This window comes from Chlorocebus sabaeus, chromosome 10 (genome assembly GCF_047675955.1).
Source record: "Chlorocebus sabaeus isolate Y175 chromosome 10, mChlSab1.0.hap1, whole genome shotgun sequence".
Lineage (NCBI taxonomy): Eukaryota > Metazoa > Chordata > Mammalia > Primates > Cercopithecidae > Chlorocebus > Chlorocebus sabaeus.
The window spans coordinates 114,338,100-114,365,691 of NC_132913.1; the positions used below are offsets into that span (position 1 = coordinate 114,338,100).

The 27,592-nt window shown below is 39.1% G+C and overlaps 1 protein-coding gene across 2 annotated transcripts in view; it reads right to left on the reverse strand.

The window, feature by feature from the left end:
• IRS1 (insulin receptor substrate 1) overlaps positions 1 to 27,592 on the reverse strand; it is a 62,940-nt gene that overhangs the window by 30,633 nt on the left and 4,715 nt on the right. The window contains exon 2 of one of the 2 annotated variants that reach the window (XM_038001458.2): positions 25,650 to 25,864. The exons of the other annotated variant lie outside the window; for it this stretch is intronic. The gene's annotated coding sequence lies outside the window, so the exon portion shown is untranslated. Of the gene's footprint in view, positions 1 to 25,649; positions 25,865 to 27,592 lie in introns of those variants that run through there. 2 annotated transcript variants of the gene reach the window in all.

Below are 27,592 nucleotides of genomic sequence, written 5' to 3' on the forward strand. Positions count from 1 at the left end.
AATCATTTCTATAGAACTATTCAAAGGTTTTATCAATTTTCCCAAGGCCCTCTCTTAATCCCATAATTTTTTTATTATTATTTCTTTTGAGATAGGGTCTCACTCTGTTGCCCAAGCTGGAGTGCGATGGCACGATCTCAGCTCACTGCAACCTCTGCCTCCAAGGTTTAAGCAATTCTTGTGCCTCAGCCTTCTGAGTAGCTGGGATTGTAGGCATGTGCCATCAACCCCAGCTAATTTTTGTATTTTTAGTAGAGATGGGGTTTTGCCATGTTGTTCAGGTGGGTCTTGAACTCCTGGCCTCAAGTGATCCACTTGTCTTGACCTCCCAAAGTGCTGGGATTACAGGCGTGAGCCACCGCGCCCAGCCAATCCTATACGATTTTTATCATGCATTTTAGAAGTACTAAAGTAGTCATTATCTTTGATTTGTTTCTTCCAACAGTTGACACATCTAATTCTGCTAGATCTTTACTGGTCATTGACTACTTGTGAAACCCAGCAATCCTCCAGCATTACTTTCATTGACTTTATGAAATGTTGCATCTTTCACAAACAGTATATTTCCACACTGAATAAAATTGGATGAAGGATCACTGGTATTAAATATAAAGAGATAATAAGCAAGGGGAGAGTTTAGAAGTGCTTAGTTCATTTGTGAATATTTTTATATCTTCTACTTCCCTACTAAACCCTTATAATTGCAGGAACTCAAATAATGAAGATCACTCTCGTGCCACCATCCATATGGTAGGATTTGGTTTCATCAACCCACTAGCGTGCCTTCATGAAACCATAGAGCCAGCTGTCTAGAGCAGCTCAAAACAAGAATGGTCACAGAATTAACACCTAAAAGCAAATGGCATAATAAAAAACATCATTAAAAGTTTACTCAGCCAACATAATTTTCCAGGAAGTCAGTAAAATCAACTTAAAAAAAAAAAAAAAAAAAGGCAATGAAGGTCAAAGCTAACTCACATTTACCTGATCAGTGCCAAATGTCCCTACTACAGGTTTTCAATGTCACCAAAAAAAGGCCTGATATGTAAGTGTTAGAGCAGAATAGTATCTAGACTACAGGAAGATTAAAGGATTAAAATGAACTAATACTCTGCTTCCTAAAACATACAGACTTCTACACAGTGCCAGTCAAATGGCAGCCAAGTGTTATCAGCAAGGCTAAATTTGGATCACATAACCTAAAAACCACTTAAGATAAAAAGAGTGCTGAAATAAACGCAAGTCATAATACGGGCCAATAAGAGAACGGGTCATGTCAGGTGACATGGTTTCCAAAATAAAAAAAGGCCAACTCAAGATACATAAGAACTGGGATCAATTCTTGATAGCTGGAATGTTTGGTGGAGGCTTAAAATGAGCACCTTACACCCCACCCCCAAAAGAAGGGCCCTTAGCCATTCTTTATAGAATTGAGATCCTGCTTTAAAGAAACCAGAGCACACATGTCTTGCAAGGAATGCATCAATGATCATAACCTGGGTGGCCAAGCATCCAGACAGGCCTGGAACTAGAAATCAACTCTGGTGGCAATATGCAAAGGGCCTGGTTTGACTAAAGGGTATCACAGAAGCTAGTGCAGCCTGGCGCTGTGGCAAGACTAAAAAGGAAACCCTTTGGAGCCACCCCTAAAATATGTCTGGGTGATGCTGGTAATGAATGTATGAAAATCTAGGGTAGAGGTGGCTTTAGTTCATATCTAAGAGGTCTCAGCTGTTGACACTATCAAACTCAAAGGCATGAGGAGTAACAGGTCACACAGAAGAAGTCCATGTCCCTCTAGAATAGAACTTAATAGCATGGTGAGTGGTCCAGGCACACACGCTGACATTCCTGGGCTTTCATCATATTTTGAATGAAATTCAAGCAACTTCCCATGGCCTATGAAGCCCTGAGAGACCCTAGCCTACTACCCTAATCTCACCTTCTACCCCTTCCCTGCTGCTCCAGATGCACCGGAACATAGGATCGTTCCCAGCATAGGATTCTGCATCTGCTGCTTCTACTGGGACACTCTTCACCAGCACACAGCCTCACCCCATAAGTCTCTCCCTCACCTCACTAAGGTGTTTGCTCAGTCACTGCCTCCTTTCTGGCTACCCCTATCAAAAATGGCCCACCCTACCCATTCTTCTCTATCCCTTTACACTGTTTCATTGGTTATCATTTGTTTCTTCCCTTGGAATAATATAAACTCCACGAACACAGAAACCTACTGTCTGTCTGATTCACCATATAGTCTCTGTTTTCCAAAAATGTGTCTGGGCACACAGCAAATCTCAACAAGGAATGATGTTTGGAATAAATGAATGGACATATACTCATTGCATGGATACAAATGTATGTTATAAAGTAATGAAATATTAAACAAAAATAATAAGTAAATAATAATCAATAAGACTAAAATAAACCAAACCAAAGCCAAAGGGCTAATCAAAAATTTGAATGTTCGTGAGCTAAATATTGTACCACCAGCGGCTTGGTAAAACCATCCTGAGCCCTCCTCTGTACCTGCTGACCTTAAAATCCATTTAAAACTAGGTTCCAGCTGTTACTAAATCAATCTGAATGCCATCAGAAGTTCTCCAACATCTTCATCTTTTTTTTTCTTCTTTTTTTTTTTTTTTTTTTGAGATGGAGTCTCTCTCTGTCGCCCAAAGCTGGAAAGCAGTGGCACACTCTCGGCTCACTGCAACCTCCACCTCCTGGGCTCAAGCAATTCTCCTGCCTCAGCCTCTGGAGTAGCAGGGACTACGGGCACATGTCACCATGCCTGGCTAATTTTTGTATTTTTAGTAGAAACGGGGTTTCACCATGTTGGTCAGGCTGCTCTCGAACTCCTGACCTTGTGATCCTCCCACCTCGCCATCCCAGAGTGCTGGGATTACAAGTGTGAGCCACTGTACCCGGCGGATCCTTCTTTAAAGTAACCAGAGCTCACTGAGACAACAGAGATGGTGCCTTCAGTGACCCATTCTCTAACAACAATGTCGTAACACTTGTTTGCAAAATAGCAACTCATGTTCAATATGTTTTATTTAACTATATTCGATATATTGCAATATTGTTTATGCAACTGAAGAGACAATCAGAACCTAGAAACTAGTAATAGGATTCTCCTAATTCTATACTCCCACTATAACTGAATCACTCTGTGACCATAAATATATTCTTAAAAGCATGGAATACATGGCAAAGATGAAAATCCGCTAAGCAGAGTCAAAAAAGAGTTAAGAACAGATGATGAAACTGAAGACAACTAAGGCCAACCAGCCTTGCCCTGCCAAAGATGGTCACTGGCAGTGCAGCACACATTGGACACTGAACTCAGGACAGTCCAGGTTCAAATAATCAGTGACCGACAAGGAAATGGAAGCTGCTGCAAGACTGCCCGGAGTGTCTTCAAGAAGCAATTAGGTCTATGGAAGACTAGACCAAGGCAATGCAGGCCTGCAGCACCCCATGGAACCACAGAGCCATTTCGAGACTGTCCTTCCAGCCAACCAGACATGGATGGAAGATGTAGACATGCAGATGTTGTTTTATGCTTCCTACGCATTTCATGGGAGGCTTAGAAACTTAACTTTCACTTGAAAAGCAACAACTTACCAACTCATCATTATACCTCAAAGTTGTTTAACAAAGCTATTGTTTTAGTAGGAATGAGGCAGATAATGGGGAAGGACTACTCTTGTCATTATCTCTAGAAAACTTTCTATTTATGACTCCAGAAAAACAGGTACATATCAAAATTAGTCATAAGCCAATGGAACGGAGTCTTCCAACTTTTCTGAATGTATCGGGCCACTCACTGATCACAAATATACATTTGTCTTAGTTGAGACGTATCAGTCATTGATCGCCTTACTGCCATATAAGGTATGACCCTTCAAGTCTTACAAAATGTAGCCTCCCAGTTTCACTGCTCTCCTGTCTGGTAAGCAGTGGAGGCACTAGGAAACCTACTCCTCTCCCAGAAAGGAAATAGGAGGCTGAAAAAAAAGAGCACTAATAAAGTCCTAGCAGTCATGAATGCATTTTGAAAACTTTATGACTAGGGTTGACTATGTCATAGATAGAGGCAATTGATTACCAGTGTTCAGAAAGTATTTTCAAGCAGGACTAATAATCAAACACTCTACATATGAAAGAGAAAACTTCATTTAACAAGCTACCTTTTAAAGCCTTTAATTATTCTAATAAATTATAATTTTTCCCCTCAGACATATGTATGAATCTCTGAATGGCATCTTGCCTAGTAGAATTTTTCAAAAGAAACTTCAAAAACAATAAAACTGAATGTGGGTGTGGTCCATTTAGCTTCTTTGATAAATTTAGGATGATACATTGTTCATAAACTCCTCTACCCTGCCTGATTTTTCCAAAGAGTACTTACCACTATCTGAATTAACTTGATCTGTGTAGTGCCTATTTCTCCCACTAGAATATAAGCTCTAGAAGAATGGAAACTAAGTCTTATTCCTAGCCCTATTCCCAGCACCCAAAATAGTGAATGGCTTTACAAATATTTGAGGATCAAATGAATGAACAATGACATCTATAACATACAGTCTTTGGACACATATACATGTGAATATGCAACATATATGTACAACATGTTGTATACATAGATACAAAACAGACAAAGCATTTTACACATGCACAACCTGATATAGTATAGCATGGGAGAAAACATTAACCTGGAAATAGAATATCAAAAAAATATTGTTTTTGTTTTTGTTTTTGCTAACCCTACCATGTAACAGCTGTATCATCTTGACCAAGTTACTTACACTCTCTGGTACTGAGTCTATTTGTCTGTAGAAAGAACATTCTGAGCTTTATTATCTTTAGGGATACTTTTAACTTGAATATTTTTCTCAACAAACGCAAGACTCTTTGGAAGTCTGAGGTGGGAGGATCTCTTGAGCAAGAGTTTGGGGTAAGCTATTATCACGCCACAGCACTCCAACCTGGGCATCAGAGTGAGACCCTCCCTCTTTAAAGTTATATATATATAACTAGAGTGAGAGTGAGAACTAGCTAGATCCTGTCACTGTCAGTGATGGAAGAACGTTGGTAGTGTGGGCTGTGTTGTTTATGATTTTAAAGGTTACCCTATTTTTATGAGAGGGAGTGGTGTATGTAAATATGAGCTCATTCTTGGTCCTGCCTGTGTTTATCAAGGTCAGAAGGTGTTGAGGAAGGATGATGGTGATGGGGCATGGCATGGCTGCTGAGTTTATAGCTGGGGCCCCTTTCCTGCGCCCAAAGCACATGGTATTAGTTGGCCGTCTGGTGGCTCAGTAGGCTCATTTGTGTTCCAAAATTACTTTAGAGCATTCGACCCCACCACTCAAGGAAAAGGAAAATAAAAAATGAGGAGAGGAACAAAGGAGTAGGTTGGAGGAGGGGTGAAATTCATACGACAGTTTTATAGAGAGCCATGAACCACAGTTAGTTACTGATTTATAATTACCCAGAGGCCAGGAGTTAGAATTTTAGTAGTTTCGTTATTTTGCTTTCCTTACAGCATGGATTATGTAAATTGTTGTATATATGTCTCTTGAATATATATATTATATATGTATATTTAAACATCTATATATATGTTTATATACATATATAAAACCATCTCTTTAAGATGCTCATGCCTTCTGCCCAGCACAGAACATAGCACTGGATCTCTCTGTCAAAGAGTCCTGAGACTCAAGAGCAGGGACAAGAATTCTACAGAAGAAAGCATTCAGCACTCCCCAGTCATACTTTTATTTTCAATTTTTTATATATAATTAAATCCACAGGAACTATAAAATGCATGTACCTAGCTCCCTTTAAAGTTTAATAAATATATTTCAGCCTTTAATCCCGATTTATACTTACAGCTTATAACAGAATTTAGCCCACGAGTAGAACTTTGCTTTTTCTATGCCAAACTAATAAATGCAACCCAGTTTCCTAGAATTTAACAGTACACCATACTCATACTTCGTAAAATAAATATCTGAACAAGAGAGTCAACATTGGTGTATCTTTTCAGGCACTCAATCATGATATACTTTTACAGCCAAGAAATCTAAGAAGCTGACTGAGTTCGAAAAATATTTTTAATAAGGAAGGAACAAAAACCAAAACCACCCCTATGTTCTAAGGGTGAAAGGGGCGTTGGTGGGATATAACTCAAACCATGACAAACTCTATGTACGAGAGGAATTTATAGTTTACAAATTTACTTTCATATATTATTTCATTTGATCCACAAAACAACAATCTAAGACAGACTGGGGCAATATTACTATCTCCAATTTTGTGAACCAGAAAATCAGGTCAAAGAATGACAGTTCCCAGGAGGTGGCAGAATCGGGAATAAAATTCACATCTCTTTTCTTGTCCATGATGGTTCTATACTTTCATTTGATCTTTCACTTACAATAGTCAACCTAGTCTTGCACTAAAACAAATACAAAATCAATACTATCCACACACAATAGATATAGCTAATGAATGAGTGAACAGTAGCGTATAATTTGTCTCCTAGCCAAGCAAATACTATGAGTGGTAGGAAATGAAAGGACCTTATCAAGACAGGAAAAATGATGCTGGTAAATTATTTCTCTTCCCCCTACATGGACATTTTTTTTTTTTTAATTCTAAGTCCTCTTATAGAAGATGATTACAGGAAAATAAATCTTGGGATCAGGAAAGCAGAACTGAAACCTAAAGCTTATTCACGCTGATAAGGATATTTACACAGGAAGCAATAAGTTACCACTGCTTCCTGTTTTAAGTATCTTATCTGTAAGACACTAAATTTTTTTTCACCACAGAACCTCACATTTAGGACACTTCCCAAAATAGCATCTTCTGATCTTCAGCTGTCAGCTGAAGTTGTTTCATAAATAGCCCAGCATATGTACTCCAGAGAACTGGTCACACTCTAAAATGCAAATACAATCCAGTAATACCAATTCCTTTTAGGCTTTGGTGACAACATGAAACATGCAAAATCAAACAGCCACAGAACCTTCTGAAGCAAATACCGTCTGTAGCTAATGACCTATGTAACTCTAGCTGGACTATTTCTGGAAACTTTGAAACAAAGGCCATTAGCAGATATATATTCCTGTTTTTCACTATCAGTTTATAAAGGAACATAAGGTTTGTTTTCAGTTAGTTAATATTTAAACAATTAAAAACCCAACTTTTTTGCAAAGATTCATTTTGGTGACTAGGATGTATATATAGAAACAGCTGCGTTCTCTATTTGAAACAACTTTTCTGGGACCCTTCAAGGTCAAAGAGTACAGACAGCAAAACTGATTATAAGGGAATGTGTTTGAAATATTATACATGTAACTAAATATATGGAGAAAACACATACATACACACTAGTATAAAAGAAGCCTCGCTGTAATCTGTATGATCTAGCATGTCAGGAATTCTACTGCCAGAATTATACAATAAGCTGAGACAATTTCGGTGAGAGAGAAAGAAAAATCAATGTCTCTGTTTTTAAAAGAAATAAAGAAAAGATTGTATAGAACGGGACTGTATAATCTGTTAGCTTGCAAGTTAAAAAAAAAAAAAAAAAAAAAAAGAATGGGACTATGGAGCATACCTGGGATTTTATTTTCTTTTGCATCTCGGTCCTTAAACAAAACGTGTGCTTTTGTGACCTCCTTCCCACACACCCCCTGCCTTTACCCAGCAGCCCCTCCCCAACACATCTATCCCAGGAAGGCAGAGAAGGGGTTTTGCCTTGGTTAACTGTAGCCACTCCAGGAGAGTAGTCTTAAAGTTGATTCCATGCTGTACATAGTAAAGGTTCAAAAATATTTGTTGAGTGTTGAAAGACTGTATAAATATGATCCTCAAGCCCTTTTAGCTAACTGGATAGTAGCTGCCTTTTTTCACATAAAGGTGATAGACAGTGAGGCATGGCAGAGCGGCCCTCCTTATGATCCCAGAGGTAATTCCCTGTGGTCCAACAGAGAAAGCCCTGTTCCTACACTACAAATCCAGACAGGGATGCTCAGACCAGGCAGTCCAGGCAGTTCCAGATTCCCACTGGATGTCCAGAAAGCACAACAGCCAAGCTTCAATGAACTTCATTAACTTGATTTCCTGAGACTTGAGAGTCCATTATAGTAAGAAAGAATAAAAAGGTTATAAATGTCTATACTGAATTAAAATCACAAAATACGTTTAAAAAAAGACTACTGGTAGATGGGTTCAAATAAATCTGCTTTTTAAAATGCAAATAACTATCCTTCAAGGAAGAGAGCTTAAAAAGGCTCTGATGATCATAGCGGCTCCAAGGTGGTACATAATCTACAAAGTTCTGTCACTGAAAAAGTAAAACACTAACATGGGGCAAATTAAAATGGAGAGAACATGGGGAAATCAGGAAGCAAATGTCTAACTATGTCCAGTCTGGGGTTGGTTTGAAACACTATACTACAGAATGTTGGACAATTTGGGGGAGGAAAATGATGTTAAAAAAACCAAGCAAACAAAAAAAAATTCAAGGTTTGGGAAAGAGCCACAAAATTAATTGAAGATTTGAAAAATAAGAATGATGAGTAAAACCTAAAAATGATTAGCATTAAAGGAAAACTGAGACCTGACTTCACAAATGTCTTCAAATACATGTAGAGAAACATTCCATAAAAGGTCGGTGGTCTAGGTAAATAAACTATGTTTCATCCATACAAGAGTATTAACCAGCAATAAAAAGAAATGAGCTATCAAGCCACAAAAGATGTGGATGAATCTTAACTGCATATTGCTAAGTAAATGAAGCCAGCCTGATAAAAATACATACTACAATGATTCCAATTTTATGACATTCTGGAAAAGGCAAAACTATAGAGACAATAAACAGATCAGAGATTGCCAGGGGTTGGGGAGAGAGAGGAAGGGTTGAATAAGTGAAGCACAGAGCATTTTTAGGGCCTTGATACTATTCTACATGATCCTGTAATGGTGAATACAAGTAAGCATTTGTCAAAACCCACAGAATTTATAGCACAAACAGTAAACTTTAATGTATGTAAATTTTAAAAATACACCTAGGAAGTCACTGATCACAGGATGGAATGTAGAATGTGACAAAATAATCTAAATGTGTTACAAATTCATGAAAAGACTTCAGTAAAAGTGGTAGAATAAGGTGCTGACCTAAGTAACTCTGGAAATGAGGGGAACCTATGAGACTAAAGGCAAAAGAAACTTGACAGAAGCATTGTACTCTAGTTGATAAAGTTGTTTCCCATGGGGCTAGAGTTAACAATCCTGAACTGCTATGTATACATATGTAGTGAAATTGAACAATTAAATGGATCAAGGATAGTAGCAGCCAGACTTCACACTGTTGGGATGAGAGGTGACAGATAAGGAGGCGAGAATGGTCCATGTGGAAATGGACTGGAGTTAGAGACAACAATGTGAACTCATGTTTAGCTTAGTACAGATACAGATGGTTACATATAGAAATATGTATAGATATGTGTATATGTATGGGTTAGTACACACATATATTTCCTTGCTCTGTCAGCTGAGAAGGCAAAAAAGAAATGACATCTCAGTAGTGACAAACACTGCTAGGTCCCAGATCTTAGTTTCCAATATAATTGTCCCTCAATTTTCTGTGGAGGATTGCTTTCAGAATTCCTGTGCCTCCCAAAATCCATGGATGCTAAAGTCCCTTGTATAAAATGGTGTAGTGTTTGCATATAACCTATGCACATCCTCCAGTATACTTTAAATCATCTCTAGGTTACTTATGATACATAATACAATGTAGCTGCTACGTATAAGTGTTATGCTGTATTGTTTACGGAATAATGACAAGGAGAAAGTCTGTATATGTTTAGTAAAGATGCAACTATCCTTTTTTTTTCTTGAATAGTCTTGATTTGTGCTTGAAATCCACGAATGCAGAACCCAAGGTTACAGAGGGCAGACTGTATGTTCTCCAATAAAAGGAAGCAGCTCCTTAGAGAAATGGATGATTTTAGAACTGGGGCAGGAAATAAACAAGGTGATCCTGTAGCATATTGGAGTGTCAAAAAGTAAGGGAATGCTAAAAAATAATACAAAAGCAAGAACCCACAATGATGGGAGTATGTCAAAGGGACACAGGCGCCAACTGAAAGGGCTAAAGCTGGGACAATTTGAGCAACAAAATAAAGTGTTACTGGATTATAACTTGAAGTATAAAATAAACAGCCATGAGTCCATACTAATATAATTGACTAAATAAATAAACAAATCTCCTGTGCAGAAAAATCGTGTGTGTGTGTGTGTGTGTGTGTGTGGCAGGGGGGGTAGATAACTGCCCTCTCCTTAATTGTGGGTTGTGTATAGTGACTTTCTGCCAAAGAGCACAATATGGACAGTGGGGGAAAGGCTAACTTTACAGTAGAAAAACCTGAAAAATGCTCCTTCAGCCAAGTTATCAAGGTCAACATCAACCTAAAGAAATCCTGTTGATAACAGGTACACTTCATCGGTGATGAAATGGCACTTCATCTTTGGGGTCTTCATCCCCAAAACACATTACCCAGTCTAATCATGAGAAAAACATCAGACAAATCCCAATTGAGGGACATTCTACTCCTCAAAACTGTCAAGGTCATAAAAAACAAGAAAAATCTGGGAAACTGACACAGTCAAGAGGTGCCTAAGGAGACATATAATGTAACGACTAAATGCCATGTGGTATCCTCGATGAGACCACAGAACAGAAAAATAAGGACATTAGGGGAAAACTGAGGAACTCTAAACAAAGTATGGACTTCAGTTAATAATGACGTGTCACATTAGTTCATTGTGACAAATGTATAATACTAATGCAAGATGTTAATAAAGGCAGAAACTAGGTGTGAAGTACGTAGTAAATCTCTGTTCTGCCTCTGCGATCATTCTGTAAGTCCATAACTGTCCTGAAATTAAAAAGTGTATTTTAAAAATGTTATTGAGTTAAAAATGAAAACAATATTAGATAAAACAAGCTTAGGTGACTATATAAATATTCAAGTATTTTGTTTTCCAAGGGATTTTCAAATGTATTTAAAGTTCCTGACCACTTAGAGAACCCCAAATTGTAAAATGTATTTGATGAATTATTGTTCTTCAGAGAATAGTTGGATGACGCAAAATTTCTTTCAGAGTAAACTGGCTGATAGGGTTTGGCTCTGTGTCCCCACCCAAATATCATCTTGTAGTTCCCATAATTCCCATGTGTTGTAGGAGGGACCTGGTGGGAGATGACTGAATCATTGGGCGGGTCTTTCCTGTGCTGTTCTCATGATAGTGAATGAGTCTCATGAGATCTGATAAGTTTTAGAAACAGGGGTTTCTCTGCACAAGCTCTCTTTTTACCTGCTTCCATCCACATAAAATGTGACTTGCTCCTCTCTCTACCTTCTGCCATGATTGTGAGGTCTCCCCAGCCAGGTGGAACTGTAAGTCCAATTAAACCTCTTTAGTATGTAAATTGCCCAGTCTCGGGTATGTCTTTATCAGCTGCATGAAAATGGACTAATACACTGACCCTATTTCAGCAATTAAATATATGTTATATTTGAAACCCAGAAAAGTCATAGTCAGTTTAATTAGAATTGCCTGATCAATTATAAAATACTTTCTATTTATAAATATTTTCTAAGAATTTCTTAGAAAATTCATTTCCTATCTTATTTCCTCTTTTAGCAAACTGATTATGCAGTACCAAGGTTATGATTTTTCCATTTATTCTTCTGCATATCTACATATGGTCGTGTTTTATTTTAAATTTGTTTTTAGAACTTAATAGTACTTTACAGTATATTTCTATAATTTAAATCTTCTGATAAAAATATAATTTATAGCCTCATTTTTTTAAAAAAAGGCCACTTGTCACCACTACTAAAATCAGAATGAGGGAAATTCTCTCACATGTAAATGAAGGATTTAAGTTAGAGATAAAGGAATTTCCTCACCATAAAAGCTGTTATCCACTAGAAAAAGCAACCTCAAAATTGTGGGATTTCTTCTTGTGATGTATGGATTTAACAGGAATATGCCTGAAGATCCTTACTTGTAAAATACACAGCAATACCAAAGTAAACTTTTATATAAAAGCAGTTTCAAGATAAGTCTTTCCTCCCAAACATTAAATACTTTTCTAACAGAATTTTCAAAAAACACTTTTGGAAAAAGAAAGATTAGAGTATACACATTACCACTTTTGCACACTAGTCTTAAAAAGAAAACTCTTAATAATACCCAGTGAAAATTACTACCATTCAATGCTGCAACATAAGCTATGATTCATGACACTCCTGCTGCCTCCAACACCTAATGCCCAGTACACATAGGTGGTCACACTAGTGGCCACCTTCAGTCTTCTCTAGGGCTTCCCAGATGTACCACATACTCCTAACATCCTTCTCGCAATATGTCACCTGTTCCAGATCTTGACTTTCATTTAAGACTCTCTCTCCGAAGCACATATACATCAACTTCAACTCTTACTTCCTTCTCTTTTATAATTTGCCCTATTACATCACAAAAATGTGCCCTGGGGAAGTTGGTCCTCTACAGCTTTCTCACTCACATGGCCCTCAAGAAAGGAAGTTCCAAGAAAGCTTGAATTTTTGTCTGTTTTCTTCACAGTTGTAATTCAAGAACGTAGGAGTACACCTGGAACTCAGTAGAAATTCACTAACTCCTTATTGTACTACTTAACCAGAATGCTCTCTCATGACAGGTCTACAAACATTTGAGTCTTCAGCGACTCCCCACCGAGATCTTCATGACCGGTTATGATTTCTGTTAAATTTCAGGTTCATCAATTACAACAGCTTACTTCTGCAATGAATGGAAAAATCTAAGAAAATATTCAATACCCACCAAGTGTTAGCAGTAGTAATGTAGTTAATAAAAACTTTGTTTTCCTGAATAGAGTGTGATTCTGATCTACAGATAAATGAGGTGCTGGTATATTTCCCATACTGTGCTTTCAAACCCTATGGTCCAACATTCATTCATTACTTACATACAACAAACAGTTCTACCAAATGCAAGACTCATTCCACTGAGCATTCAAATCTATTCAGCCACGCTGGTGAAAAGAGAAAGAGCCTAGCTCAATACCAGACACATACCTACAAGAACACACATCTTCAAGTTTTAGAAAGCAGCAAAAATGTTAAATGACTGTGAAGAGCCAATAAAACTGAAGTCTTATTTAAAATAAAACAGAACTAATTTATATTACAGATCTTGTGGAGGTGTGGGTTTCATACCCAAATGTGGCAAATGTTCTGCTATAAGTATTATAAAAGTGCTTGGATCCTAAGTTTTAGCTCAATACTTCAAATGTCCAACAATGGTTAAAAACAATTGCTACAATAGCTGGCACACCAGTTTAGAATACACATTCCATTATTTTGGTCATCACACCAGTTCAGCCTCAATGAAGTGTGGAAACAAAAGTCAGGGAATGCAGGGGAATAGTCTCAAAGTAATTAGGTTCAATTTTCCAGACCAAGGTAACATTTTAGCAGAGGAGCTACCAAGGGCTACACTGGCAAAATGGACTCATTTAAATATAATTCCTTTTCCTAAAGCTTATCTATATTTTAGTAGAGGGACTAATTAGCAACAATATTCCCAAGAGGAAGAAAAAGGAGGAGCAATGGGACACATCAAGAGGGAAATCTATGAATCATAAACTTTCTAACTGGGCTCTTTTTAAAAATAGAGGTAGCAGCTGGACAGTGGCTCATGCCTGTAATCCCAGCACTTTGGGAGGCTAAGGCAGGTGAATCATGAAGTCAGGAGTTTGAGAACAGCCTGGCCAACATGGTGAAACCCTGTCTCTACTAAAAATACAAAAAATTAGCTGGGCGTGGTGCCAGGTGCCTATAATCCCAGCTACTCGGGAGGCTGAGGCAGGAGAATCACTCGAACCCGGGAAGCGGAGGTTGCAGTGAGCTGAGATCGCGCCACTGTACTCTAGCCCAGGCAATAGTGCGAGATTCCATCTCAAATAAATAAATAAAATAAAATAAAATTAGAGGTAGCTGCGATATAATGCTATTTTTCACATAATTTTCTCATTGCTTTTGATATCTGAAACCTCAGTGAAAATGCTACGCTATGACCTAGATCAGTAAGCTACAATTAACATCAGAAGAACTATATTAGTAGAATAAAAGCTGATGAGCTACTGTTGGAAGCACAAAAATAAATCTTGTCAAAACAAAGCAAAGTTCCTGTCAATCTGCAAAAGAATGGTTTGGGGGAACGGAGGAAGTGTCCAAGACTTAAGATACATAGAAAGTTGCAATGAATTTTATCCAAGTTTTTATATCCAGTCATACCACATTACAAAAACTCTTATAATTTTGATTGACTGTTTTTAATATATCTGATATTGTTAAATCTGAATTTTTAAAATATTTGACAAATGAAATGGTTTGAGGTACTCAAAAAATATCCACATTATTGTTCTTGCTTGAAACTTTTCTAAAGTCACCCTCCCCCTTGATCCAAGACTCTTCCCTGAACTGTTGATAAATACGTTTTCAATGTGGCGTTTTGTAAGCACCAACTTGGATAATGGAGTCATGAAATGAAGACTGAGCCTACTCTCAAATAGCTCAAATTTTTAGTAGGAAGGCTCTGTGTCCCCACCCAAATATCATCTTGTAGTTCCCATAATTCCCATGTGTTGTAGGAGGGACCTGGTGGGAGATGAAAACCAGTAACTGGAGCAAAGACAGGTGGTGTTACCACTTCCATCATCCTTCACGAAGAGGTCAATTTTCTGAACTAAAAAGAGAGGTAGGGTAGTAGGTACACTTGAACCCAGCTAATAAAAGATTTCGGCATTTTCTTTGGTCAATGCGTTTAAATGCATGGATTTTACATTGCAAATGCGATTTTACTTACTTTTGCTGGAAATCCATTCAGAACTCTTCTTAGCTAAGAGAGTTGTTCCTAAATACCTTCCGCCATTGTTTTTTAAAATAGTATTTCCCATCCACAAAAAAGGAAAAGAAAAGAAAAATGCTGAAGTTTCCTAAACTGATGAGTAACAGTAAATCCTACGAGTCAGGCTAGGGAGGGAGTCGTGGAATGAGGCTCTATTCATAGAGAAGAGACACATTAATTAAAAATCCACCTAAAAGGAGCCAGTGAATTAGATCGAATTAGGTGGTATGGGTTTTTGTTGTGTACTTGATAATGCAAAGACGTTTTCCATGAGCCCATCTAACTAATACAGCGTGGTAGGAAGCAGGCTTTGAAGACACAATAACATTCCTCCAGCGAGCTTCAAGCTGGAGGCTAAAGCACCAGCCATTCATTTTTCCATCTTGAGACACATTCTTCACCCAGTTCAAAGGCCCAAGAAAACAACAAGCCTGCACACTTTCTGAAGGTCGGCCTTTGTAGGGACTTGTGGGGGACTAAAGGCTCAGGCTGCAAAATATTTTTAAAGACCAAGTTTTAGGAATGTAACCTTTTTTATTGGACTACAGTTTCCACTCCCTAGTCCTCCTCCTCACCCCTAAATACACACACACACACACACACACACACGCACGCACACACACACGTTTGGGAAAAAGGGAGTTTTAATTATACTCTTGGTAACTTCCAGGGTACTCTACAAGTAGAAATAAAATATTTTTAGAAATTAATTTATTAATCATTCTTTTAAAAATATAATCTTAATATTCCTTAACCTAACCAGAAGGAATGGGATTCGCTTTGAAAGGAAGTTATCGTTTAGCTGCGGTTCAAAGAGTATGCTGGAATTGGGAAGGGGGGCAGAGGGAGCTAGTAAGGGGTGGGTTAGTGGGGCGGACTGGAGCTGCCAAGATAACAATATAAATACCACCACATTAAACTTTCAGTTTCTCCCTCTTGGCTCTCCTCCATGACATATTTGATACAGTGTCTTGTTTTGTTTTGTTCTGTAACCTCAGGAACATTTAAGGTATTTGAGATTCTGGTAAAAGAAAAATGTAAATAGTAGCTGATGGGAGAGCTGGGTGAAGAGTTAACTAAAGTACTGCCTTTGCTTTCAGTGGGATATGGCAAACTATTTGCATTTGCCTTCTGATAATCAGCAACTCTGTGTTACCCAAATCTAGATTTTTGCTCAGGCAGCAAAAGCCCTTTCAGACCATTTCGAAGTCTCTGACTCCATTTAGGCCCTTGCTATCCACCTCTCCCCACAAAATGTCCAGCGCCCTGCACCAGTTCTCATGTGGCTCAGCTTGTTGTATAAGTGGGAACAAGCACTCCGCCATTGGTGAAGGAACAGTGGGAAGATATCCCCTGGCTCTGGGTTACCTTCCAGTACCACATTCGTTTTCAAGTCCTATGTGAGCCACCTGAGGACTGTTACAAAGTGTAATCCTTGGTTGGGTGCTGTGGCTCATGCCTGCAATCCCAGCATTTTGGGAGGCCAAGGTGGGCAGATCACTTGAGGTCAGGAGTTCGTGGCCAGCCTGGCCAACATGGTGAAACCCCGTCTCCACTAAAAATACAAAAATTAGCCTGGTGTGGTGGCGCACCCCTGTAATCCCATCTACTCAGGTGCTGAGGTAGGAGAATCGCTGGAACCCAGGAGGCGGAGGCTACAGCGAGCCAAGATCACACCACTACACTCCAGCCTGGGCAACACAGTGAGACTCTGTCCCAAAACAAAACAAAACGAAACAAAAGTATAATCCTCTAACCTAGCTCATGTTAGACATCTGGAACAAACAGTATATTTTCACCAGCCACCAATGGCACTAAAAATAGAGACAACCGTGTCTACTACTAGAAACCTCAATAGTCATTTTTCAATGTTTTAGAATGTTTTAGAATAGTCATTTTTCAATGTTTTTCAATGTTAGAGGTGAGCTTTCAGCCTTCACTCATCTAATAAGAGGTATTCTTAAGGAGATCTAACTCTTAAAAAGATGTCATCAAGACCTGAATCTGCACTTGGCCCACAGAGCATGTAATATAAAAATACGTGCTTCTCCTTTACAAACCTGAATAACAGAAGTACATTATGTATTTTCTGAAATCATTTCCTGCCCCTACATTTACAGTAGTGCCCATTATTCTACTTCATAACACTCTGCCCTTCCTCTTCCTCACGCCACATTTTGCAGCAGCATATTTCTTTATTTACTTGTCTATTCTTTGCCCCCTGTAAAGTGCCACAAAGGCAGGGACACATCTATTTCAGTCTCCACTGCCCGGCTCACAGAATAAACTCAATGAATATTTATTTAAGGGAACATAAGTGTTCATGTTTTCCAAAAAAATTAGTTATGAAGGAAATCGCTGATATTTCACCCAAAAGTAGAACTGTTCACTATAAACATCTAAGAATAATTTGATTCTAAATGTTCAAATGCAGTTGATAAACATTTACTAATGACAACAAAATAACTGCATTTAGTATACTATGGTATCATAGTAAGTCAGAAAATACAGATTTTCTAATAGTATCTCTATTTTATCCCCTTGATACTGGATGTGGCTATGTGACTTGCTTTAGGCAATGGGATAGTAGCAAATGTGATGTAAGCAGAAGCTTGAAAAGTACTTATGCATTCATTGCTTCCCTGCTCTTGCTGCTGGGAACCGGTTCAATACCACATGAGGACTGGGTCAGGCTGCTGGGGACACGTGGACCAGTCAATAGCAAGCACCAACTGACAGCCATCATCATCCACTAGGTATGTCAGGAAGAGAATCCTAGACAACCAGCCCCCAGTCAGTCCTCCAACTGACTGAACCACATGCATTTAGCCTGATGAGACAAGCAGAAGAACTGCCCAGCTCAACTCAGCCTAAATTACCAACACACAGAAATGTGACCTAGTGAATGACTAATGTTTTGAAGCACTTTATTTGGTTGTGGTTTGTTACATATTGAAAGCTAAATGATATATACTCCTGAGAAACTAGACATAAAATTCTTTTAACAGCTTTTTAAAACTTTCCTTCATGTTGATGAATTTCATTCTTCCTTACTTTAATCTGGAAGAAAACTAATACTACTGCTGTTAGTATACTCTTATTGGTAAGTCACCAAAAACATGATCAAACACTGACGATTCTAATTCAATTTTTTTTTTTTTTTTAGATGGAGTATCGCTCTTGTCTTTTAGTCTAGAGTGCAGTGGTGTGATCTCGGCTCACTGCAATCTCTGTCTCTCAGGTTCAAGTGATTCTCCTGCCTCAGTCTCCCGAGTAGCTGGGATTACAGGCACCTGCCAGCACGTGCAGCTAATTTTTGTATTTTTAGTAGAGACAAGGTTTCACCATGATGGTCAGGCTGGTCTCCAACTCCTAACCTCAGGCGATCCACCCACCTCGGCCTCCCAAAGTGCTGGAATTACAGGCGTGAGCCACCATGCCCAGCCTCTAATTCAAATGTTATCTGTTACCACATTCTCGAAAGTTTCTATTTTGTAACAAGAGCTACCCCATTCTATTCATTCTCTTCCTGGACCACAATTAGCAAGAATAGCAGGGTATCAGTCATAAATGTTTTTGACCATTAGAGAAGCTCCTCTTTGCTTCAAAATAGAAATTATCTCAGCAATACATACCTTCCTTAGGAGACAGGGTAGATTCTCTAAATTCCATTCCTGTCCAGTATTAATAACTTTGGAGAAAATAAGTGAGAGGACATCGCTAGTAAAAATAAATTTCATTAATTAGTTGTATGTAGTCCTATGTATAAAATAAATTGCTCCCAGAATTTGAAATGTTGAAAGATGATTCCAATAAAAAACATTAATTCTTCTGAGCACTGAAAAATATGAGACATTCGTATCCCGGAAGTATTCAAAAAAGATCCTTAATACTTAATCCCATTACACTATTATTAAGAACTAGTTATTCACTCAGTCTTGGGGGAATGAATGCCTAAGTACCATGAAAGTGAACAAGAAAAGAAAATAAAGTAATAAAGATTTAAATTGGTGGTGTTTAAAAACTTAAAACTTTTCTGGCCAGGTGTGGTGGCCCACACCTATAATCCCGGCACTTTGGGAGGCCAAGGCGGGTAGATCACTTGAGGTCAGGAGTTCAAGACCAGCTTGGCCAACATGGTGAAACCCCGTCTCTACTAAAAATACAAAAATTAGCCAGGTGTGGTGGCGCACGCCTGTAATCCCAGCGACTCAGGAGGCTGATGCTAGAGAATGGCTTGAACCTGGGAGGCGAAGGTTACAGTGAGCCAAGATTGTGTCACTGCACTCCAGCCTGAGTGACAGAGTGAGACTCCATCTCAAAAAGCAAACAAAAATAAACAAATAAATAAGACACGTTTCTTAATTTGCACATTTCCAACTTGAAAAACCAGATCTTTTTTTCTTTTTCTTTTTTTTTTTTTTTTTTGAGACAGAGTCTTGCTGTGTTGCCCAGGCTGGAGTGCAGTGGCCCGATCTCCACTCACTGCAAGCTCCGCCTCCCAGGTTCATGCCATTCTCCTGCCTCAGCCTCCCGAGTAGCTGGGACTACAGGCGCCCGCTACTGTGCCCAGCTAATTTTTGTATTTTTAGTAGAGACGGGGTTTCACCGTGTTAGTCAGGATGGTCTCGATCTCCTGACCTCATGATCCGCCCGTCTCGGCCTCCCAAAGTGCTGTGATTACAGGCGTGAGCCACCGCGCCCAGCCACCAGATCATTTTTTAACCTATATTTTCCCCTTTCACTGTTATGATAGACTGATTAATCTCTAGAAATTTTTGAACCTGAGGATTGAAAAGAGACATGGAAAGTAGTGTGTCCTTTTTTTCCCTTTAAGAATAACAAACAAACAAACAAAAAACAAGTAAGTCTGTTGTACGAGGTGTATTATCTGCTGTGCCCCTTTAAGTGCTGAAATTTGGGATCTGAGCATATTCTTCCATAGAAGACTTGAGCAGTTGGGCATTTAACCAACTTTCTATTACAAAGCTTCAAAATTTATAAGCAGTCTATCTCTGGAAAGATAAACAAAACCCAGCAGTGATGGTGGCCTATGAGAAACTGGGGACAAAGGTGGGAGGAAGTTGTATGTTTCACTCTCTACGTTAAAAAAGAAAAAAAACCACTTGAAACTTACAGCATGTACATGTATCACCTATACAAAAATATAGAGAAAAAATAGTGTGAAGAGACCCAGCAAGCTATTATAAAACTTGGTAGTCTTAAAAAAAGCTTTTTAAAAATGTTTCTGTAAGAGACTACCACAAACTTAAAAATAAATATGACTGCATATCATCAAAACAGAGGGAGAGAAATCTCAAAAGTGATTATACTTCCAGCCAGAAGCAGGCAAGGAACCACAGTTAAAAGTGTTGGAGCCTTTCTTTATTAAAAATAAAAACCACCCACCCAAAGGGAAAAAAAGAAAAAAAGTCCTGGAATAACAAAGCTAAGATAGCAAGAAAAGACTTTAAAATTTCTTTTGTAGCCCCCACTTTCACCCCACGTTTCCTAACACTGGCCACCCATAACAAGTCCACATTCAACCCCTCTTCATTTAACAGCTGGATGCCTCTTCTTCTGGCTACTTTCACTGGGACTAAAGATCCAAAGCCAAGATATCTTTTTCCTGCTTTTTGTCAATATTACATTTGAAAGCTTAATATCCAAAAACGGGCCATTCTTCCAAATGAGAGTTTCAACAGCCTTCCTGATTATTTAGTATGCTGATGGTATTGTCAGACAGGAAGCCATGGTTAGAAAGATTTAGAAAAACACAAACCTTTAAGGTAGATGGGCACTTTTGCCCATTAGGTTTATGAAAAATGCCAACTTTTGTGAACTACACAATCTGAATCTTGATTTGTTTCTCCTGGATAACTTCTGTCATAAGAAATTTGGTAACTACTTTGGTGATCTCCTCTCAGTACCATTTTTTTCCCTCCTTTTCCATGAATCTACCTTCATCCCCTTTCACTAAAAGGTGTACTACATGGAACATGATAGGTGCTCAATAGTGCTTACTGAGTAAAAGGCAGGAGAGGGGAAGAACAACAAAAAATGGCTTAGGGGCTATTTGACCAAAAGCGGATAATTTATGTTAGGCTTGAGAAATGGGTGATGGGCTTGAATAGTATTAAAGACAATTAAAGATCTTCCGATCTTCTGATTGTTCCCACAACCCCTAAAACTCAAGGGTAAACATAATTATTTTTCATATTCATAGAGCCCTCCAAATAATTTTGAAGTGAATAGGGACATGACGATTGGAGAAGATTAGATAAATTATAGTTGACTACATAGCAATTACTGAATATTCCAGTGGCCTTTAACTAACTGCTAAATGTTTATAAATGGCTTTTAATATTTTGCTAGCTCACTTAGATCATATCCTTCCTAAAAGTAAAAATCATGACTTTCTGTGCAAAACATAATTTGTTTGCCACATTACGTATATTTGGGGGGGGGGGAAGTCTCTTTGATCATTTCAACAAACGTGAGAAAACTTCTCAAGATTAAGTGATACTGTTCAGCAACACGACCTAAATATGTCAGGGAGGATCAGAGAACACGCATCAAAGTATTCTTTGGTCAACAATAAAAGCAGAGTGCAAGGATACATATGTAATATTCAATATTTTAAAAACTTGGGATGGTAAAAGGAATACAATGAATGCAATCCAACTCAGCTTACTCAATAAAACATTCCTGGTAGAGTAATAAAACCACAAAATCTCCATTCTGCTTTAAGATAACTGCAACTAGAATCACAGTCTGACCTATGTGTTCAACTCTACTGCCATTATCAATGGAAAATACAGAAAAAGGGTCAAAAAGCCTTTTCAACATAAACACATCTTTTTCAAAGCTCTATTATTCAAAGATCACTGACTCACTGAATAAGCACAAATAACATTTATCCAACCAAATTTATTTCAACAAATAGATTATAGCAGAGCCTGCTGCAAGACTACTATTAAAATGAAAAGTGTTCCTTTTATCACACATGACAGTACCTTATACTTATCTAATCCATCTTCTCCCTTTTTCAGTGAATTAAGAATGGGAGAGATACTACCATTTCCAAAGTTTAAGACGAAAATAGAAGCAAATAGATGATACTTACTAATCTATCATCTTAAAAAGCTTTACAATAAATTTTAGTAACTATGTCATACTATGAAATTAGTATACAATTATTATATCATACTCATATTTAAATGTAATTTTAAGTTAAAATTCAATATGATTACACTTTCTGAACACGTTTCAACAACATTTTAAAAAGAACTTTCAAAGTCTGCTGCATAGTTATGGACTAATAAGGTAACGAAAGAATAAATCAGTTATATAATTATAAATGTGGTAGAGGTAGGATCTATTATTTTACATACAAAAAAATACTAGTATGAAAAAAAGTTACAGGATCTTTAGTGTGAAACTGGCTTCAAGCATGATTCACAAGAAGCTATTTTCTTTGAATACAATTTCCAGTAACTTTGTAACACGAGGAAATAATTGAGGAAATGGCTTTCTTTAAAACAAAACCTTAAAACTGTGAAAAGTTCCAATATACTAAATTAGCAACCCATCAAAATAAAAGGAACGATTTATATACTATTCAACTAAGACATAGCTGACTATAGTGAGAGGATTGGAAGAGAATAAGTCCATGGAGTTTCTTAAGAGGCAACAGACTATTTTAATGACTTGTGAAATCCACATGGAGGGACAAAAAGGGTAGGAGCTTCTGAATATACTGGCAACTCAACAGCCAAGATAACACAGGGTTGGAAGAGCAGTGTTGGCTCAACTAATCATTGGAAGAGCAGTGTTGGCTCAACTAATCAAAAATCCTAAAGCACAAAAAAAATCTGGACAACACTAATTTTGCCAGCAAGAGAAATATTGAGTTGTTTCATACACCTAAGCGAGAAAAATAAAACCAAACAAACAATTTTGGAAGACCTCCTATAGTCCCCAATTGGCTTCTCAAATTTCCTTTCCATTCACTTAAATGGCTATCTCACTGAAGAACACTGATGGTACAAATGCGAAACATTATCCACAAACACACCACCCCTGAAAAAGAGGTGATTTCCAACAGGATGCATGTGTTAATTTCCGCAGTGTGGACTGGTTAAAGCTTAATCTATACTGTGGGGAGGGGTGGGATGTTTCTGAGAGCTGACCTTAGGATGTAGGAAGTAGCAGGTGCCTTGCCTTCCCACACACATTTTATTTTTAAAAAGGTGGAAGGAAGAGGAGCATAATCCACTCTAGAGATGGTTCCAAAAACTTAGGCTGGTTAGTCAGGAGGGTTTGTCTTGGGGTCTGTTAAAACTTGAAAACGCTCCTTTGAAGCAAGAAAGGTTAACGTCAGGCCTGAATCAAACGATGTTTTCCTTCCAGGCCCCGGTCCGGCCGTAAAGAATGTTTGATCCAAAGGTCAGAAATGGACAGAACAGGCTATTCTAATGCTTTATGATGACCCTGTCAACAGCTTCTTCTTCAGAATCCTCATTGCAACTGACCCATTAAAGAGTATCAGTCATTTTCTCCACAACATTCCTATGTTTAGAGCTGCAAAGGAGGTTAGAATAATTTAGAACAAAATCCTCAAGTTACTGATGAAGAAATAGGTCTAGAGAAATTAAGTGACTTGCCCAAGGTCACTCAGCTGGTGAAGGGCACAGGCTGTGTTGGAGCCCAAGATCTCTGGCTCCCAAGAACTGCTTTTTCCATTGCATCATTTAAGATAGCACAAAGCTATTTTCCTGGAATTCTGATTAAAAAAAAAAAAAAAAGTGGCATGCCCTTTGGATCCCAAGTCTCTTCTTGTAAGGCAATGCTGGAGATAGTATTTATTGAGGGTAAACTAAGAGAAATGACTACATGCAACATTTTATGGATTTTTTTAAATATAAAAAGCTACCTAAACAATTGCAAACATTAAGTAAATTATTAGATGTTCAAACTTTTCTGGAACAATAAAGAAACTCTCTCCCACTGCTCAGTAGCAGTTTTGGGGCATAGCATTTGCACCTGCTTGGTACGTTTCCACCTGTGATGTTTCACTTGGCCCCTCAGAAAAAGCACTGCCCTGGGATCTTATGATTCAGTGATGCAAGAGGGATGCTGGCTGGTGAGAAATGCTTATTTGAGAGGGAAGGAGGAGAAAATACGCCCATAGCACTTCTCTTTCTTATTTTCCTTATTTTAAAAAGGCCAAATCTCAACACATTTTCCATCCCACGTAGTAATATATCTCACATAATTTTGGTTACTGGAGGGTGCACAACACAAATCTAGCAAGCTTTCAAAATCGATGTGCCTAGCCTAAATTGACGGGCTGTCACTGGAACTGTCAATGATGGAAAAATGAATCTGTCTGAGAACGCGACAGCATTTCCTCCAAGCCTTGAAGGAACACAATACCCAAACCCTTGTCACACCGAGTTCTCAGGATCTGCAAGCCGCAGTCCCGTCTTTCATTTCTCTGTGAGCTCCCTCACAGCCCAGGAGGATGCGTTTTCCCAGCTCTTACCTAGCTCAGGTGCTTTGCAGTAAAGCCTATGGAGCCTAGGGCACTTTCAAGCCAGAGGAACTTCCCCTCCCCCAGTGACCAAAAACGACGGCAGCCGCAGCACTCGCAGGTCTCCCTCCCTCCCTTGGTGGCGGGGGGCGGGCAGGAATCGCGGGCCAACCCCACCCGGCCCGCAGGCCCGCAGCCACGTGCGGGGCTCCCTTCCTGCTCGCGGATCTCGAGACAGGAAGACGAAGGAACGTGGCCTCGTAGTAAACCGTAGTAAAGAGAGGAGGGAAACAAAATGGGGCTCGTCACATGGTTACGGCCTGGATTTTTCTCAATTAAAAATAAGAGGAAGTGTGTGTTTCCGGCCCCCGTCCGTGGGCTGGTTGGACTTTTTCTTTCTTAGGATTCTGGTCCAAATGCAAGAATACGGCTGAGGGCACAACGTCCTCAGTCGGCGGGCGCGGTACGGAGGGGGCCTGTGGCTCAGCCTGCGGGCACCAGTGGGAAAGAGGTGTCAGGCGGGGTGGGAGAAAGCAGCCCAGGGCCGCCCGCCCGCTACCACCTCCAGGGGACCTGCGGAAAGCCCCGCCCCGCGCCCGCCGCGGCTCAGCCGTTTCACACGCTGATTGGCTGTGGTGGGGGCCAATCAGCGCCCAGCCGCCCCGCCCGCCCGGGACCCGGAGCCGCGCGGCTGTGCCCGAGGGCGGGGCCTCGCCAGCCAGCGCCGACCACGCGGCCCGGGAAGGGGCCCTGCCGCCCGGGATGACCCGAGACGGGCGGGGGCGGGAGACCCGAGGGCGGCCTGGCTGCAGATTCCCCGACCCCGGGCGAAAGGGGGCTCGGAGGAGGGAGGAGAAGGAATGCAGGAAGCGGAGGTGACCCGGAAAAGGGAAAGTGCCAGGGCTGAGAGGGTTTGCGCCAGCTAAAAAGGCCACACGGCTGGGGAAAAGGGAGGGAGAGGAGGCAACCTTGGAGGTACGGAATCCTTGACATCACATAAAAGGAAACAGAATGAAAAAGAAATGGAAAGAGTCTTTTTCTGTTTTTTTTCTGTTTTTTTTTTTTTTTTTTTTTTTTTTTTCTGTTTTTTTGGTCTTTTAAAGGGGGAGGGCATAACAAAGAATGACAAAAACAAAAAACTGAACCCAAAAGGCATGGCTGGGGTCTGTGTCTTTGTCAGCTGCAGTTTCAAAACTAAAAGACAAATTTGATGCCGAGTAAAGGTGGCGGGGCTGCTATGACCGAGTCTGAGAGGCTCTTTTTGCCCTGCTTCTTGGGCTCTCAATTTACTCTCTGCAGAGAGTGGGCCACAAGTACTGCGAAATTCTGAAAAGGAGCAAAAGAAAAAAAGGACAATGTCAGGAACATGAAATAAGAGGTGGAAACAAAGGGATGGCAGGGGATAGTACTAGAAAACGAGCAGGCCAGAACTAAGAGGCGATGCAAGAGAAAGGGCAGGCAGAAAAGGTTCCTGGACTACAGGTAAAGCAGAAAGGCTTCCAACAAGTCGAACTCCTGAGCTCAGTGCTTCACAAGTGTTCTCTAACACAATGAAAAATTTTAAACAAGCCGAGATGTTTGAACAGCGCACACCCCTCATCACACCTCTATTCCTTTCACCGAGTCTCAGGTTTTACCTGAGAAATGAGGAAAAAGAGAAAAGACAGCAATTGCTGAGGAAGTGAGGAAAATAATGTTTGCACGCACATACTCATTCGGAGCAGAAGCTGTTTGCCACTCACAGGTCTGACTTCTGTCTGTTCCAGATAACTATGGAACAACATCTTTGGACTCAACAGGGCACAGGCAAGCAAGCAGAAATCAGGATGTAAATGTGCCAGGTAGCATTTGGTGCTTCACTTTAAACACCAACACAAACATTTCAAATATGCCTTGTAGAATTTTCCTGGTACGGTGCAAAGCATGGTCTATTGTTACTCCAGAATTATTAGAAGTAGGATTATATGATTATTCTAGAATATTTTATTTTTCCCAAAGAAGGTTAAGGATAGAAGGTTGTAGAGTTTTGTTTTTTTTTTTCTTAATGCATCCAACACATAGGAGAATTTTATTTTAAAGCCCTTTTTAAAAATGAAAATTCTAGTTGGACATCAATTTTCTTCAGAGCAAACATTATTTATTCTACTCTATAAAAAGAAACCTAAAAAAATTAAGATGACAAGTAAGAAAAACTTTCTTCATCTCCTTTAAAACCAAAATTTTAGTTCTGCTGGGCTTGTTTCCTTCAAATTCTCATTATTTTACCAATGAGGCACTTTATAATACAAATGCTTCAAGTGTTGAGGGATTCTGACTCCCAAAAACATCATTTGATACAAGATTTGTACTGTTGACGTTGACATACACAATTAAATCTTCTAGTGAATGATGAAAATAAATGTTGAAATAAATACTGATCAAATAAATGCTTTTTATAACATATCACCTAAAATCTTCATTTCAGTGTTCATATACCTTTTTCTTCTACAAAATAGAGAATGATATGGATCGAATATTGGAAACAGAATTAAGAAGACTACGAACAAATGATAAACAAATACCTATCAATAGGAAACCAGGGCACAGATTAATTTCTTATGAATTGACACAAATTAAGAAAAATCAATGCTTTGAAAAGCTTATTCTGTGGAGCATAGATAAAATTCACAAGATAATCAGTTTGTCAGAGTAAAATGTTTCCAAATGCTGGAAACTTCTGTATTGCCAACTCATCACATTATTTGCAAACTGTACTCCTCTCTTCTACCCACAGTCATGACCACCAGAAAACAGCATCAACAGAACGAAGGGCAGGCTAATTTCCTATTACAAATGTTTTTCATTTTCAATACGGCATTAGCCACAGAAGACCTAAAGCCAACTTTCAGCATTTACTGCGGTGTCTACTCTTGAACTTAAAGGCACACAACAAATACTCTAAAAGTGGAGGGTATACAGTTTAGCCCTTCTACTCAATGCAAAACAAAACAAAACATATTAAGGCATGTTCCTTAGTATGCATTCTTCTCAACAAATAAAAGTTATTTTACAGAA